Consider the following 15,391-nt stretch of genomic DNA (forward strand, 5'->3'; position numbering starts at 1 on the left):
TGAATATAGGAAATAGAGGGAAAATATCTTAAAATAATATTAATTTGGCTATCATTTGTATGATACTGTGTATCATTCATATAGAGAATTGATACTGTTTTCTAATATTCAGATTTTTAATATAAAAACTTGTATGCACATGGCAAATTCTGTGTGTATTTGGGAAATAGACATCATTAGATGCTGTTAAACTTTTTTGTGGGATGGGGATGAGAATGACATATTATACTATACTCAAAGACTAGAATGTTGTTTTGATCTATGTCTTGTATCCTCAACAACAGAGTACTTCTTATAAATATGGAGTTTTATCTACTATATACAGAGCAGATAGAATATGCTGTGTTACTGTGCACTGGGAAAACAGTCGTGTACAGTCTTCAAGATTTGAAATTATAATGGATTCATCATATAAATTGCCATCTGGGGATGAAGTGTCAAGTCTTTCTCTATAACATTGAATGATATCTTTCAGAGTTTCCTTAAGCACACGTGAATGAATGCAAATGAACAAAAGGTTGGGGGTTCTTTTTTCATTTTTTTGGTGGGTGATTAGAGAGTGAATCTAGTGTATCTGTACTGATGAAAAGTTGGCTTATGCTGAAAGCCCTGATTCTCTTTACTTTAAATGATCCTCCAATTTACTTTAAAATCATGTCTTCTTTATGCACAAAATGTTAAACAAGCCAGTTTTACCAATAACTTTAGTAAATTCTTTGACTTGACTAATGAATCAGACAAACCTGAATACATTAATAGCTTGGGAACATCCAGAAGAAAGGAAAATGTAGATGGTGCTTGTTTGAGAACACCTATAGGTCCTAATGGGTGCAGATCTCAGGATCTGTCTTGTTAGATATATGTATATCAAGTGTTTGAATGTTTTGTCAGATGAGCTAGGAAAAATATAAACATTTGTACCAAAAAAGTGTTAAAAATATATATATAATTGACTTAGTTTATGTTTCTATTTTGGGGAAAGCTGATGCCCACACTACGTTGGTTGTAGTGACCTGAGCTCTATTGATTACACCTCAGTTCCCATCTTGCTCCACACTAGTGGTATAAGTAAGGAGAGGAAAGGATTTTAACTGTGTTGTAAACTTGCAGCAAAGTATGAATCCTTTCGGCATACCTATCATGACAGCTTGAATTCATGGTAAGCACAGATCTAAGACTCTACTCCTTGACCCAAACAGTCAGGTGGAAAAGGAAAATATTGAGTGCAGTTATACTTCCTTCATGGTAGAGTAGACAGAAGCATAACCTAGTCTATTGTGAATTAATATAATGATGTGATAGTCTGCTCCTGTCTGTGGTATATTAATAAATTAAATTGCTACAATAATGATATTTACTTTGAAACAACATGAAATAGACTCTTCAGCTTTATATAATTAAACCCAATTCTATAATTATATGGTTCTGAAGCATTCCATATCAATAGGAAAACATAATTTATGTATATTTTATTAATCTATATAATTTTAATATTATATATAGAGTAGAAGTGACAACGCACCAGAAACAATTTTATACAGGATAACTAGTACACAAAGCAATAATGATCAGCTATATGTTAAAAAATAATTAAAAAAAATTGTTGACAAGTTAAAAATTAGTTTTTGATCTTGGAAAATCATCTTTTAAAAAACAAAATATAGGAAAGTAAGTTGTCTCCTGAATAATCTGTTTTGCTCGGAATTGTTGTAAAGAAAACAATTTTGGTTCTGTGCACTTGATTATAATCCCCAACTTAAGCTTGAGCTGTGCAATTATGGTTATTGCTGTCCCATTTTGGAAAAAGAGTATTTTAACTTATCAAAAATGTGCAAAAAACCCCCTACAGCCTAATAGTTTATTTGGCATGGCAGGACCAGTTGATATTGATAGATTTTATATCTACAGAAATATTTCAAATGAGCAGATTTAAGTACAAATTAAAACATTATTTTCTTAGAGATAATATTGATCTTCATATTTTTATTGCAATACCTAGTTCTCCTTAAAAGCAAACATCAGTATTAAACCAAAACCAGGCTATAAATCTTTCATACTTCAGTTTGAGTCCAAGATGAACTCAGTGCACGAATCTGTGAATGAAATTCATGTTCTTTCCTATATATGAAATTAGGCAAATAGCCTTTTATTTCCAAATAAATAGAACTTTATCAACAACAGTTATTTTTTCACTAATTTTTCTTTTACAATTACTTTTATTTGTCCAAAACATAATTTTAAAAAATCTTTATATTTCAAGCATAACTTATAACTTTAGAGCACTAGGTGAGGTTTCCACATTCTGGAAGAATCAAACAGCAGCAAAACCAATCTCTGACAACCTTTTATTAATGGCTATGGAAGCTGAGATTTGATTATGATACTGAGGCATTTCACCTCTTTTTGTGTATGCATAACAAAAAAAACCCCAAAATGAAACAAAAACCCCCAAAAATCCAATGAAAATTATTAATTTCTTGAAAATAATAATTTTGAGATTAGGTAATGGTATCAGGTTTGTAAATCAGGGATTTTATCATAATATTGGCCTCGGTTCAGTGAAATATGTGACTCAGATCTAAAATTTAATATTTTGCCATGCAAAGCTGCTACAAAAGGGGTTTTCTAGTCAATCAGAACTTCTGAATTATTCTGCAGTCTGGCACTGCACAGTCCAAACTACAAGTTCCTGTTAGCTGCCGTAGCAGTGGATGTCAGTAAAATTAAAAGAAAAGAACAGGCATTTCATCACTGCTTTATTCTGCTGAGACAGTTTTCACATATTTTCATGATGGCACAACCATTCATACATTTGAATTGATCATGGTAATGCTGCTGTGCACTGACAATTGATACAAATGAGATAAAAAGGAACATTTAGTCATCAGATGATAACTTCTCTATTTAAAATTATCTCCTAAATTAAATGGGACAATAACTGTCAGGAATTAATACTGATGGGGACTAAATCTGTAGCTGCCATTATGTGTTAAAAATACCCTGCCATTGATATTTTCACTATACATGTCAACTAAATCCACAATTAGGATTAGCTTTGGAGAATGATCTGACAGGTGAATGGGCCACAGAATCATGAAACACATAAAAAAGAAATTAATAAGCTTCAGAATGTGAATATACAATTCAATAGAATTTAGAACATAACGGGAAATACAACAAAATGTATTATATGGACACCAGTACAAAGCTTTCTGCAAAGCTCTAAATCTTCAAATTGTGTCAGAGTAGATAGACTCTGCCACACTCTGAAGACACTATTCCTGTCTCTGATTTCCACCAAGTAGTCACATACTCTTTCAGTGGCACATAGAAATCCATGAGTTTGGAGATTACTTGTTACCCAGGGAAATACATCAATTTAATTTGTGAGAAATATGATCTGGACAAATACTTGAATGTCATATGAGGATTTCTTGAATTTTGAAGGCATAATACCATTTTATTATTTTTTAATTGTGAACAAAATTATTAATTTAATGGTTCTGTGATGCAGAATATTGTGTCACATGAGACATGACATTATTTATTTCCAGTGGCGTGTTTTTTGCAGATATACTCTCTGTAGCATTTTGTCCTGGTTCCGTCCAAGAGAGGCCAGAATTTTTGCAGTAGCTGGGAGGAGGCATGGCTAGGACCCCAAGGTAATTCTCTATCACCTCATGTCATTGCTGGGGGCAGGGGAAAGGGAGTCTTTTCTGGGGAGAAAAGCTCCCTTCCAGTCAAGTAAACATGGCGGAGTGAGCTGTCCAGCATTGTCTGTTGTCAGGGGGTTTGCATGTCAATCATTCCTTTCTTGTCATTAGTATTGTTGCTGTTACTGTTTGTTTTTTTCTCTCATTGCTGTTTCCAGCAAATTGTTCATATCTGTCATAGTTTGAAATTGCCCCCCCCCCAAGAGTAGGGGGGCTCAGAGGTGATTGGGTGCCAGGGCAGTGTTCCCTGGAGGTCCAGTCACCACTCATGTTGTTCACTTCTGCTCAAAATCATATATACACAGCACCGGAAGCTGTTGGCAGTTTTGCTGTTGGTGTCTGCTGCATGTAGGTGTAGAGGGCCTGGGAGTGGCTGGGCTCCTTCTTCCCCCCTCCGGGGGGGAGAGGGGAGCCCTGCGGCCCCCCAACTCTGCCTAGGTCAGAGTTAGAGGCAGCATTTTGAGTGTGTGCTGTGAAGGAAGAGATTCACAGCATCTGAGGTAAGAGGAGAGAGGCAGGCTTTGCAGCCAAGCCCTCTTCTCCCCCCTTTTTGCAGTTAAGCTGTAGAGGGGGGCCTTTTCTTTCCCTCCACTGTAAAGTGGAGGAGAAGCTCAGCACTGAAGCAGAGCCAAGGGGATGGGCTGATAACAAATCAGCTTGGCGCTCGGGAGAGGAATCACAGGCGAAATTGGGGATGGACCGAAGAGAGGCCTGGAGGATGTCTCTGCCGTGATCTAAACGCAGGACAGCCGAAAACCCGGAGGAGGAATCAACATTCCAGGATGTGGACGCTTGATAAGCTGGACTACACTGCAGCAGCCTACGAACTGAGGTATGAGAATGAGAGAGAGACACAGACCGAGGAGAAAGGACTCAAAGCTACTTTCTTGGACTTCGAGAGGAAGGAAGGACTTCCACAAACAGCTGAAGGTTGGTTAGGGAGTGTTCAGGGATCCAGAACACTCCCACTAGAGAGAGACTACATTACCCAGCAGCCTTGAAAGGCTTGTCCTGGACTAAAGTTAAAGGGAGGAGCTTAAAAAGACTGATAAAGTGTGTAATATTGTATATATAGTTGCTTTTAGCTTGTACAGTATTTATTTTGTATAGTAAATAAATGTGTATACTCCCCCTTCCCCTACAGAAGCCTCTGGCCTGAAAGTTTCTCTCCGGTGTTGGGATAAATTGTGGGAAGGGGTGAGGGGAAGCCTGGAAATTGGATTTTGGATTTCTAATGTGGCTCAAACTGCCACAATACCTCAACCCATGATCTTTACCTTTCGTGTCTCCAGTTCTCTCCAGCCCGCCACAGCAGGAGAGGGACAGGGAAAGTGGGGAAGTGAGTGAGTGGCACATGGTTTGGAGAGTCTTGGTGCGGACACTGAAGTGGGGAGTACCATTCCTAACCCATGACATGTTTACATTGTGTTTCATTGAGATTTTTTTATCCAGATATTGAAAGAACTTGTCGAGCCCTCTGCTGAACATGGATGCTCATTCCTTCTCTTTTCTACAGCCATTAGTGCTGAGATTGGTATCCATGTAGCTGGACGGTGAACAAGGCCAGGAATGGATCTAAGTTAAAATGAACTCAGAAAAAAACCCCCAGTGGTGATGGGAGAAAGGTTAACTTAGCTCAGTCCAGCTTGTTGCATGGCTCCAGAAGTACTTCTGCTGGCTTAAGGGAGAGGGAGGAAGGGACTGTTGAGGAATGAAGAGTGAGGGTAAGGTTAGAGACTATACAAGTTCAGGCAAGATTGAAGTGTTCACAGAGCCATATGGAGTGTTTGCCTTGGTAATCTCTTGCAATTCCATCACTGCTATGCAGTTTCAGAACAAAAAATGCTTTTAAAACTCCAAATTTTAATTAGAAAATTGCTAGAAGGAAAAAAAACCTAGCATGAATCATCCTGTGACAATGAAGTTTTATCTACTATTGTGTGGATTTCTTTTTATCCAGCTGCGATAGCTTACTTTAGCTAACTACATCTTCCTCTCCTTAGAAGAAATCACAAATCATGTTGGGAAAAAAGGCAGTCATCAGTAAGAGAAAATTTATTTCCTTAATGCAAAGTATTATTGTTTTATGATAACAGCTAAAGAATCCAGCTCATTATGTATAATATAATCATTAGAAATAAAATAGTGGCATTATTTTGGGGATAGACTGTTCACATATAATTTAAAACATAAATGACTGAGTAATACTAAGAGAAGAATCAAAGACAAAATACCACTCCTACTATTTAAGGCTCTACTCATGCTGCAGGAGGAGACTAGGCTTTTTTTTCCCCTACAGTTAAATATAAGTGCATTTTTAAAAGCAGGAAAATAAAAACTTGGATCTGGGAGAGATCTCTTTGATCTTAATCCCAATACTTTGTTGCAAGAGGCATCATCATCATATAATCCTCTCCAAAATGGTAACTCCTGCTTGCAAGTCTCAAAATCTCACTCCTTTAATATTCTAAAACTTCCAATTTTTTCAACTCAAATGACCCATTAACTTACGTGACTAGAGAATCCACATTTCTTCGCCAAAGTCTGGTTTACCTAGGTGTAGTGGTTTGAGCCAGGTTTTCCCCCTGAAGCTGAAAGTGGTAACCCCCAGGGGGTGGTGACCCTTGGGGCTTGACCCAATCCGTGCTCCTGCAAAATATAAACATATCTCTGGAGACCGGAAAAGAAGCAGTGGTACTTCTTGTAAGAAGAAGGGTGGCCATGTTGTAGAAGCCACGAAGCAGGGGCTCAGGGCCCCTGGGGGCTTTGCCCCCCCCAGCCCCCGGTTGGGGGGCTGCAGGGACTCGGAACAGTGTCAGACTGGACTGAGTGCCTGTAGCTAGGAGCTGGGAGAGTTCCTCCCCTGTAAATAGAAGTGGGAGACGCTGGGAGCAGCGACGGAGCAGCAGCAGAACAGCAGTGTCCGAAGAGCAGTGGCAAAGAGCCAACTGATAAGAACCAAGAGAAGCAGCAGATGCCGGTATGCAACTGAAGCAGACACAGAGTTGTCTGAGGAAACGAAAAGAGCCAGCAGCAGAAAACAAGACAAGAGACCCGAGCCAGCAGCAGGAAGAGAGTTTCGGAGGGTAAGAACTGGACAAACCAAAACCCCCAAACTCACTAGAGACCCCTCTGAGAAAGAGGAGGGGGTGGTGGACTGAGTGGAGTCCTAAAGTGCAGTATGCACTACAGAGAGGAGCTAAGAAGCTCTGGCCTCCTGAGAGCTCAGCCAGGATGGCCAAAGGAATGTGTGTGGAGGGGGTGACCTTGGGCTTCCCTCCCCCCTCCTTGCTGCCAGGCTTCAGAGAAGCTGGCAGCCATCTTTGAGTCAGAACATGGGAGCTCTGCACAGGGGCTTGATTTCCCCTGAGGATACCAGACTGTCACGAAGACCCCCGTGCTTCGTGATATGACCGTGGTGATGCGACCTTGTCTGGGGTTACGTAGTCCACGGAAAGACCCCCGTTTGAGGACGGAGGGCCGAGGGGCTTGGAGACCCCCTCGTGTGTGCTGGCAGAGAGCCAGCAACTACTACTGCTGCCTGGAAGAGAAGACACAGAGAGCCTGCTGCCTAGAGAGAGCCTGCTGCTGAGAGACTGGAAGGGGTCTTTTCTTCTTCTTCTCTCCTGGACTTTTATTTGGAGGGAGAAGAGATTTGGCCCATTGTAAATATTATTGTCATGGTAGAGATAGATATAGAGTTAAGATTGTATACAATGTATTATAGTATTTATTTGCTGTATAGTCTTTGTAATATATTCCTTCCCCCATACTGAGTCTCGTGTTTTTGTCTGGAAAACCCATCTCACATGGGGTTGAGATGTGGGTGGGGGGCTAGGAATCAGAATTGGATTTTGGGCCTGCTCAAACCATGACACTAGGGTTCTGGAAATCTTATTTTATGCCTGTTTTGCCTCCTCCAAGACATATTTTTAATAAAGAAAGGTAATACAACAATGATAGCATTAATTACCAATTCTGGCTTTCCAAAGCTTTGATTGGCAAAATAACTAAATGTTCCCTTTCTTTCATATAGTGTGGTGGGAAATTCAGTGGAGTTCAGTGGAGAAAAGTGGGGGCGTGTTTTCATGTTCTCCAATGGAAGTTGACTCTGACAGTAGACTTGCTTCTTTCTGTGTGGTTTCTCTTTTGGGTTCAAGTGGCAGATGAAGTCCTGACATAAAGATTTCACACACCTTTGAATTTCTCTTATTTTAATCTTTTGAATTAGAAAGACTTAACTAGGGAGCATTCCCAAAGTCAGTAAAGATGAGGCCATGCTGTTTTGAGTGGGGGGTGAGACTAGATCCATGAAGATATGAGCCGTGGAGTGCTACTTGCCCTCAGAGCCAGCTAATAATCCATGGTCTATTTTATTACCAACTATAAATATCTTAGTCAAAAGGATTGGACTGTAAATTTTGCCTCTATTCCCAAACTGCTGAAATAGCTCACTTATTTTTTGTTTTCTAGACCATACACACTATGTCTCTTTATTTTGGTTAGGTAGGAAATCACATGAGCTCATGTCAATGAGGTGTATAATGTTACACAGTTGCAATGCCTTTCACAATCCCCTTGATGCAGGAATGTGCTTGGTGAAACATAAACATCTTTTTTAGCTATGATACCATAGCTGTATTTTCTTTAACAGTACACAATAGTTCATGTATTCTATCCTTGTGAAATGTAATGAAGAGATTGCAGTTTCTTTAGAAAAATTACTTACTCAAAAGAGATGCAATTTTTAAAAACAAATGATAGTTAATTTTGTATTTTCTTAAATTACCTAATAGCTTTTTATTTGTTGACTATTAGTCTGATAAACCATCTAGAATTATTTCTGTCACTTGACTGGATAAAATTCTGTAGTCTAAAGATTTTCAAAATCATACAGTAACTTTTATTTATCAACTTGAAAGTTAAGACCTCTCTTTCTGTGAACGCAGGATCCTGACAAAGCGTACGGTCCTAACGTTCACAAAGTGCAAACAAAGTTGTTGGTGTGATGGAAGTCTATTCTACATATATAATTTATCCTGTATTTTCAAAATAATCTTTGAATAGAAAGTATATTTCTCGCAAGACCTACTTACATTTCAGGGCAGCCATATCTTTATTTTCTTGTTCACTGGTCATATTTTTGTATTTCTATGTGACAGTAATCTTGTAGAAACATACTACCTACAGCTGTAAAAGTATTTCATATAGGTTTAAGAAGCTGTTAGAATTCTCTTCTCTTAGACTGGGTGATGTTTGATGCATTCAAAATATTGTGCTTTGAACTAGAATAAATGGTCCTTGCTGTGCAAGCAGCACCATCATTATGAGATGATAAAAAACTTCCTTTGTCTTCTTTATTTATATAAAAAATGGAATTAACAGCAGTAATAGCAGCAGTAGTCAGGAAACTGGGAATTTGATTGAATTTTTTGGTGGAAAAGGAGTGTAACACAAGTTTAGCCAGATAATACTGACTCACATACTCACTCACACTTCAGCACTTTTCTTCACTTCTAAGATGGACATACTTAACTTGAAAGTGGTTTGAAATGTTCAGTCAGAAAACCCCCAGAAATTTTCAAGTAAAAGTGTTCCAGCAAAGATTTAATATTGTAGAATTTGGAAAGAAACGAAAGAAGTTCCCAACTGCCACTTTACTCTTCTCTTCTTTTCCTTGAAGCCCCAAATTTAGAAAGCAGAAGCACAAATAGCCTCCATTTAATTAGTATATATAAAACACGTGAACTGGAGGTACATTGACATTGGCTTGATCTTTCTAATTGCAGACTACTGCAAACTGAAGGAGAACTACAGGAATGGTGGACTTAAACTCTCTTTGTTAGAGGTGGCAGTAGATAGTGCAGCAGCCACAAGTACTCTCTTGGGAGATTCAGGATGAAGATTAGGAAAAAAATCTTCACTCTAAGGATATTTCAACTTTGGAAAAGTTCCTTGAGAGAGGCAGGGAGTCTTCATCCTTGGGGTTTTCAAGACTGCACTACACAAAGCCATGACCAAACTAGTCTAGTTCTGTCAATAGTCCTGTTCCATGAAGGAGAAGCAGATGAACTTTTGCTTGATTATTGTTCAGAGTAGACCATGTACAGAGGTAATTTCCAACTAGTGCTGCTATGATTTTACAGAATAGCTGAAATCCCATAGCACAACATGCAATATACAAAGGATTTGTTTAGTCCTATCAAATTCCCATCTTAACCTTTCCAACTCAGTTCATCTAAAGGCAGATTTGGAAATTTCAAAAAGTACTGGTATGGATAACAATTGAATGCTGCAGGCACATCTTTGTTCTTGATTATTGTTTGATCTAACCATGTTTAAAATCAATTTTAGTAGATAGGTTAGCAGATATTTCAGAGAGGTACACAGAGAGGATAATTTATTGTACTGAGAAGAGAAAGGACGGTTATTATTTTTCAGCTAGTTTTAGACTTACAGGAGTTACACTTTCTGTCTGAGACAGCCAGAGCCATAGGTTAATCAATCAAGAGAAACAAACAGTTTGTGAGAGTATTCTGGCTTTCTTTAGGTAGTAGTTTAAGATAGGGCACGTGAATCACCTTCTGAAAATGCTGATTTATCTGCAGTATGGAGTTTCCAAGATGACTCAGACATAAAGATTTTAAATACCTAAACTAGGGCATATAAGCCCAGGGCTTGACACTGTATGACTGAAAATATTTTTATTTTATACAACAAAGCGTTAGAGGAAATCAAGCATCCTAATTCAAACCTTCATAACCTCAATATTATATTTTGGGATATCTGATGCTGGTGCATTACTTTTAAACACATTAGAAAAAGGCTTTAAATTATTACTACATTTGAAGGTACAAATACTTCAAATAATTTCAGCTGCTTTGATCCTGTTTTTATTTTCCCAATGACGTATATAACAGAAAGTCTAAAGAAAAAAACAAAAGGGGAACACTTAATAAATTAAACTGTCATCATACTATACAAGCACACGTATAATAATAGCAACAGTGAAAAAGAGTAATGCTGGCAACAACTCTGTTTTGTGACAAAGTGTCTTTCACATTCCTTTGGTTAAATCCAAGTTAAAATTTCCCTTGATCAATTATTCAACAGATTTCATGAAAGAAAGAAAGTCTTTATATATTCTTATTCAACTGTAATGTAAGTAACCTTCATCTTCATAGTTGTCTTTGAGTGACTTGGTCAGAGGTATGGCAGTGCATTTTGATATTGACTGATGTCAACATACTCTAATTAAACCTACATCCTAAGGACCTCGCTGTCAGCATCCAAGCTCTCTAGGCCCTGGCAGATGAACCTTAGGATTAAAGGGTGCGTCCAGTTCTGTGCATGCTGCATCTCACCTAAAAAATCCACTGTGCAGGCTTGAGGATGTTATCCACATTTGTAAAGCCCTGTAGCGACGAGCAGGGGTCAAAATGGCAGGTGAAAGGTGCTCTGGAAGCCTCAGACCCAACCCTGCATACAGGCGGTTCAGGACATTGGTCGCTAGAGACTGACCCCAGAGATGACAGTCTCTTTCGGCAGTACTCTGAATGACCAAGCAGCCTTTTTCAAGGAGAGCACTGCTTGCTCCACAAGGAGAGGGGCCTAGAAAAGGTGGCCTAACCAAAGCTCATCTCCACCCTTCACCCGGTTGGTTAACTGCGGCCAATGGGCATCTTCTGATGCGGTCAAACAAAGTCTAAGAAACAAAGGCATACACCTGCCTTCAAAGGTGTACCCAAATTGACACTTGCATGCTGGAACATCAGAACCATGCTTGATACTGCTGGGGTTGATGGAATTCCACCTGAAGTCTGGAAACATGGGGGCCAAGCACTCCATGCTAAATTTCACGAGTTTGTGGTGCGCTGTTGGGAACTAGGTGAACTACCATCAGACCTTCATGACGCAGTCATCATCACTTTGTATAAGAAGAAAGGAGATAAATCAGACTGTTCAAACTACCGTGGTATTACTCTGCTCTCCATTGCTGGCAAAATCCTAACAAGAATGCTTTTGAACAGACTAATACCCACTATTGCAGAAGGAATTCTACCTGAAAGCCAATGTGGTTTCAGAGCCAACAGGAGTATCACAGACATGGTATTTGTTCTCAGACAACTGCAAGAGAAGTGTAGGGAGCAGAACAAAGGTCTCTATGGAACCTTTGTTGATCTCACCAAGGCTTTCGATACTGTGAGCAGACAAGGTCTATGGCAGATTTTGGAATGTTTAGGATGTCCCCCCAAGTTCCTTAAAATGATCATCTCACTTCATGAGGATCAGCACGGCCAAGTCAGATATAGCAATACACTTTCTGAGCCCTTTCTAATAACCAATGGTGTGAAACAAGGCTGCGTTCTTGCACCAACCCTATTCACAATCTTTTTCAGCATGATGCTCCAAAGGACCACGGCAGGCCTCAATGATGAAGATGGTATCTACATTCAATATTGTACTGATGGGAACCTATTCAACCTAAGGCGACTGAAGGCCCATACTAAGACCTTAAATCATCTTGTCCATGACCTGCTTTATGCTGACACCGCTGCCCTCATCGCCCACACAGAAGTAGCTCTGCAGCGTTTAACATCCTGCTTTGCAGAGGCTGCTGAGCTTTTTGGGCTGGAAGTCAGCTTAAAGAAGACAGAAGTTTTCTATCAACCTGCACCTCAGGAAGTCTTCCATCATCCCCATATCACCATTGGCGAATCAGAGCTCAAATCAGTCCAGCAGTTTAGTTACTTAGGCAACCTCATCTCCTCGGATGGTAAGATTGACGGGGAGATAGACAACAGGTTAGCAAATGCATATAGAGCTTTCAGAAAACTCCATAAAAGAGTTTGGCGAAATAAACACCTGAAGAAAAGTACAAAGATCAGTGTTTACAGAGCCATAGTGCTGTCTACTCTTTTATATGGTTCCGAATCATGGGTCATCTACCGCCACCACCTGTGACTCTTAGAACGCTTCCATCAATGCTGTCTCCGTACAATCCTAAACATCCACTGGTCAGATTATATGACTAATATATCTGTTCTAGAACAAGCAGCAGTTACGGGTATTGAGGCCATGTTGCTGAGAACACAGCTGCCTTGGCCAGGGCACATCTTCGGGATGGAAGACTACTGTGTCCCCAAGATCATGCTCTATGGTGAACTTGCCACTGGCTGCCAGAAGGGAGGAGTCCCGAAGAGGAGATACAAAGACTCCCTGAAACAACATCTCAGCCTCGACCATATTGATCATCATCACTGGTCTACTCTGGCCTCCGATCGGGAGGTCTGGAGACACACAATTCATAATGCTGCTGCTTCCTTTGAGAACGTACACAGGATCACTCTTGAGGAGAAAAGACAATGGAGAAAGAATCGTGTCTTGCTGATACCACCAAAGGAGTCTTTCTGTCGTGCCTTTTGCAACCGGACTTGTTTATTTCGTATTGACCTTTTTAGCCACCAGTGTGCTTGTAGTAAATGTGGGTAGAGCCCTCCCCAAATCTTTGTTCGCGAAGCCTAGCCATGATGATGTCAACATAAACAGTTTAGTCCTAAGATTTTCAGGGTTGTTACATGCATCAGACCTCTAAGATACAAAGGATGACGTGATAATATCTGGACTGAAGCATACATCATGAAGGCAATGTTGAGTTATGAGAGAAAAAAATAAACATTTGTTCTTCATGAGGACAACAACTTGACAGGTCAAGAAAAATTGAGAAAATAAGAGTCACAAGGCTATTTATGTTGTGCTCTAATAAATCCATTCACTGCACTGGAATCAATCACTCTCTTTATATCATTTATCTGCATCTCAGTACTCAAGTGATGCACATCTATAATAAAACTATGGAATAGTCAATCTTAATCTAGCTATTTTCACCTTGCTAGTGAGAAATAATTTTAAATAGTATTTGTTGATTCCTGTGGAGTTAAAGTCAACTTGCTGTGATAGTGAGAGTGTAACTGAAGCTGAAATAAGTTTCTAAGTATTCTTGCTTGGTCAAAATTGAAATGAGTTGTTAAAATTCTATAGGATCCAGCTCTGCCTATTATTTTATGTATATTATACCAGCCTCTTGGAAGTTTTCAGAGATCTTCATAATTATAAATCTAAACCTGAATTGAAGAGTGTGTAGGCCCTGCTGCCTAATGATACCAGAATGTAAGTACAGGTTTTGGTCCCATTAATAAAATTTTATTGCAGATCTCAGTGTATTGTACTGGCATATCTCATATGCGTTAGATAGGCATTTGGCATATATATGCAAGTGTTGCAAAGTAGGCAGCTGACAGAGCAAAAGCACCAGAAGGCAGCAGTTTGTTTTGATTTGCTCTATCTTAGCCATCTGGGAAGTGAGGTACTACTAACAGGAGAAATACAACTAATGCTATTTAAAGAATCTCACAGCAACTAGTGTAAAAGTATATAAAACTTAAAGGCACAACTAGTACTGTTTATTGATTTCTTACAGAAAGATTTACTCATGGCGCTTCTGAATGGAACTTCTGATTAATAAATGCCTTGGTCACATTTGATGAACATTTTCTCATTTCCTTTAAAGAGCTTGTCTCTTGCAGCTTTGACATTTGGGTCCATAATCATAGATTGGGATACAATTAATTTATTGTTATGTGTATTATGTTACATTGTTGTTGTTATGGCATGTATGTATATTATGGAATTAATTAGTGTTATTGCTGTCCACAGCATCCTGATAGGGTGAGCAGCTCATTATAAGAGGGACAGCAGAGGATACTCATAAGCAAAAGATAAATCCTGGTGGAGTTACATTGCCATAAAAAAAAGCGAGAAATGGAACTTTCTTTACCAATTAATTCAGAAACATAACAAAAATATTTTATGAAAAAAAAGAAGCAAAAAAAGACTAGGAAAATAAAAATATACCTAATGTGTCTGATTTGGTAATAAAGGCTTTTATTGAAGTCTACAGTATTTTTGAGATGGGGTCAGCACCTCAGAACAGCACATTAAACTCTTATAAGATTCAGAATGAGATAAAATAAGAGGACAACTAGTCAGAAGACTAGGAACCTAAAAGAAGTGGCAACTGGCTACAGTGATCTTCAGAAAGGGAATAATGCATAGAATAAAACAGGCCTTTTTGAGAGGTGAAATAACCTGTGAGTCTAAAGAATGGAAGAGGCAGGGCACAAGAAAGTGAATTTCAGAAAATATAAACCCCACCCTTTTTTTACACAGAGGAGAACTGTTTCTGAACATTTTCTCATGAAAAAAAAAAGAAGAAGAAGCTGCAAGAGATTTATTGTGGCTTCATGAACTAAAACTAGTTCATCCCCCATGGGAAAAAAAAGTTCCAAGGGACAATACCTTCCTAAACAGAGAAAACAATGTGAATATATCATTGGTTCATCAATTCAGTCATACAAACACAGAATTCAGAAGGAATTGTATTTTTTTCATTCTCTGTCTTGCCCATATAAAAAGTTGACATACATCTTAACTGCAGGACTTATTAATATATATATCTGTCCTTGTTATAAGATGTGGCTGTATGCAGAGATGAGAAGGGTTAATGCACAGATTTCAGCAAGTGAGAGCATTTTCTCTTCCTACCTTGCAGCTAGCACAAAGATTTCCTGTAAAAAACTTACATAGCCTCCAAGGTTGTGGAGTTCCAATAGATTTCT

This window comes from Neopelma chrysocephalum, unplaced genomic scaffold (assembly GCF_003984885.1).
Source record: "Neopelma chrysocephalum unplaced genomic scaffold, ASM398488v2 Primary Assembly neopelma1_45, whole genome shotgun sequence".
NCBI classification, from domain to species: domain Eukaryota; kingdom Metazoa; phylum Chordata; class Aves; order Passeriformes; family Pipridae; genus Neopelma; species Neopelma chrysocephalum.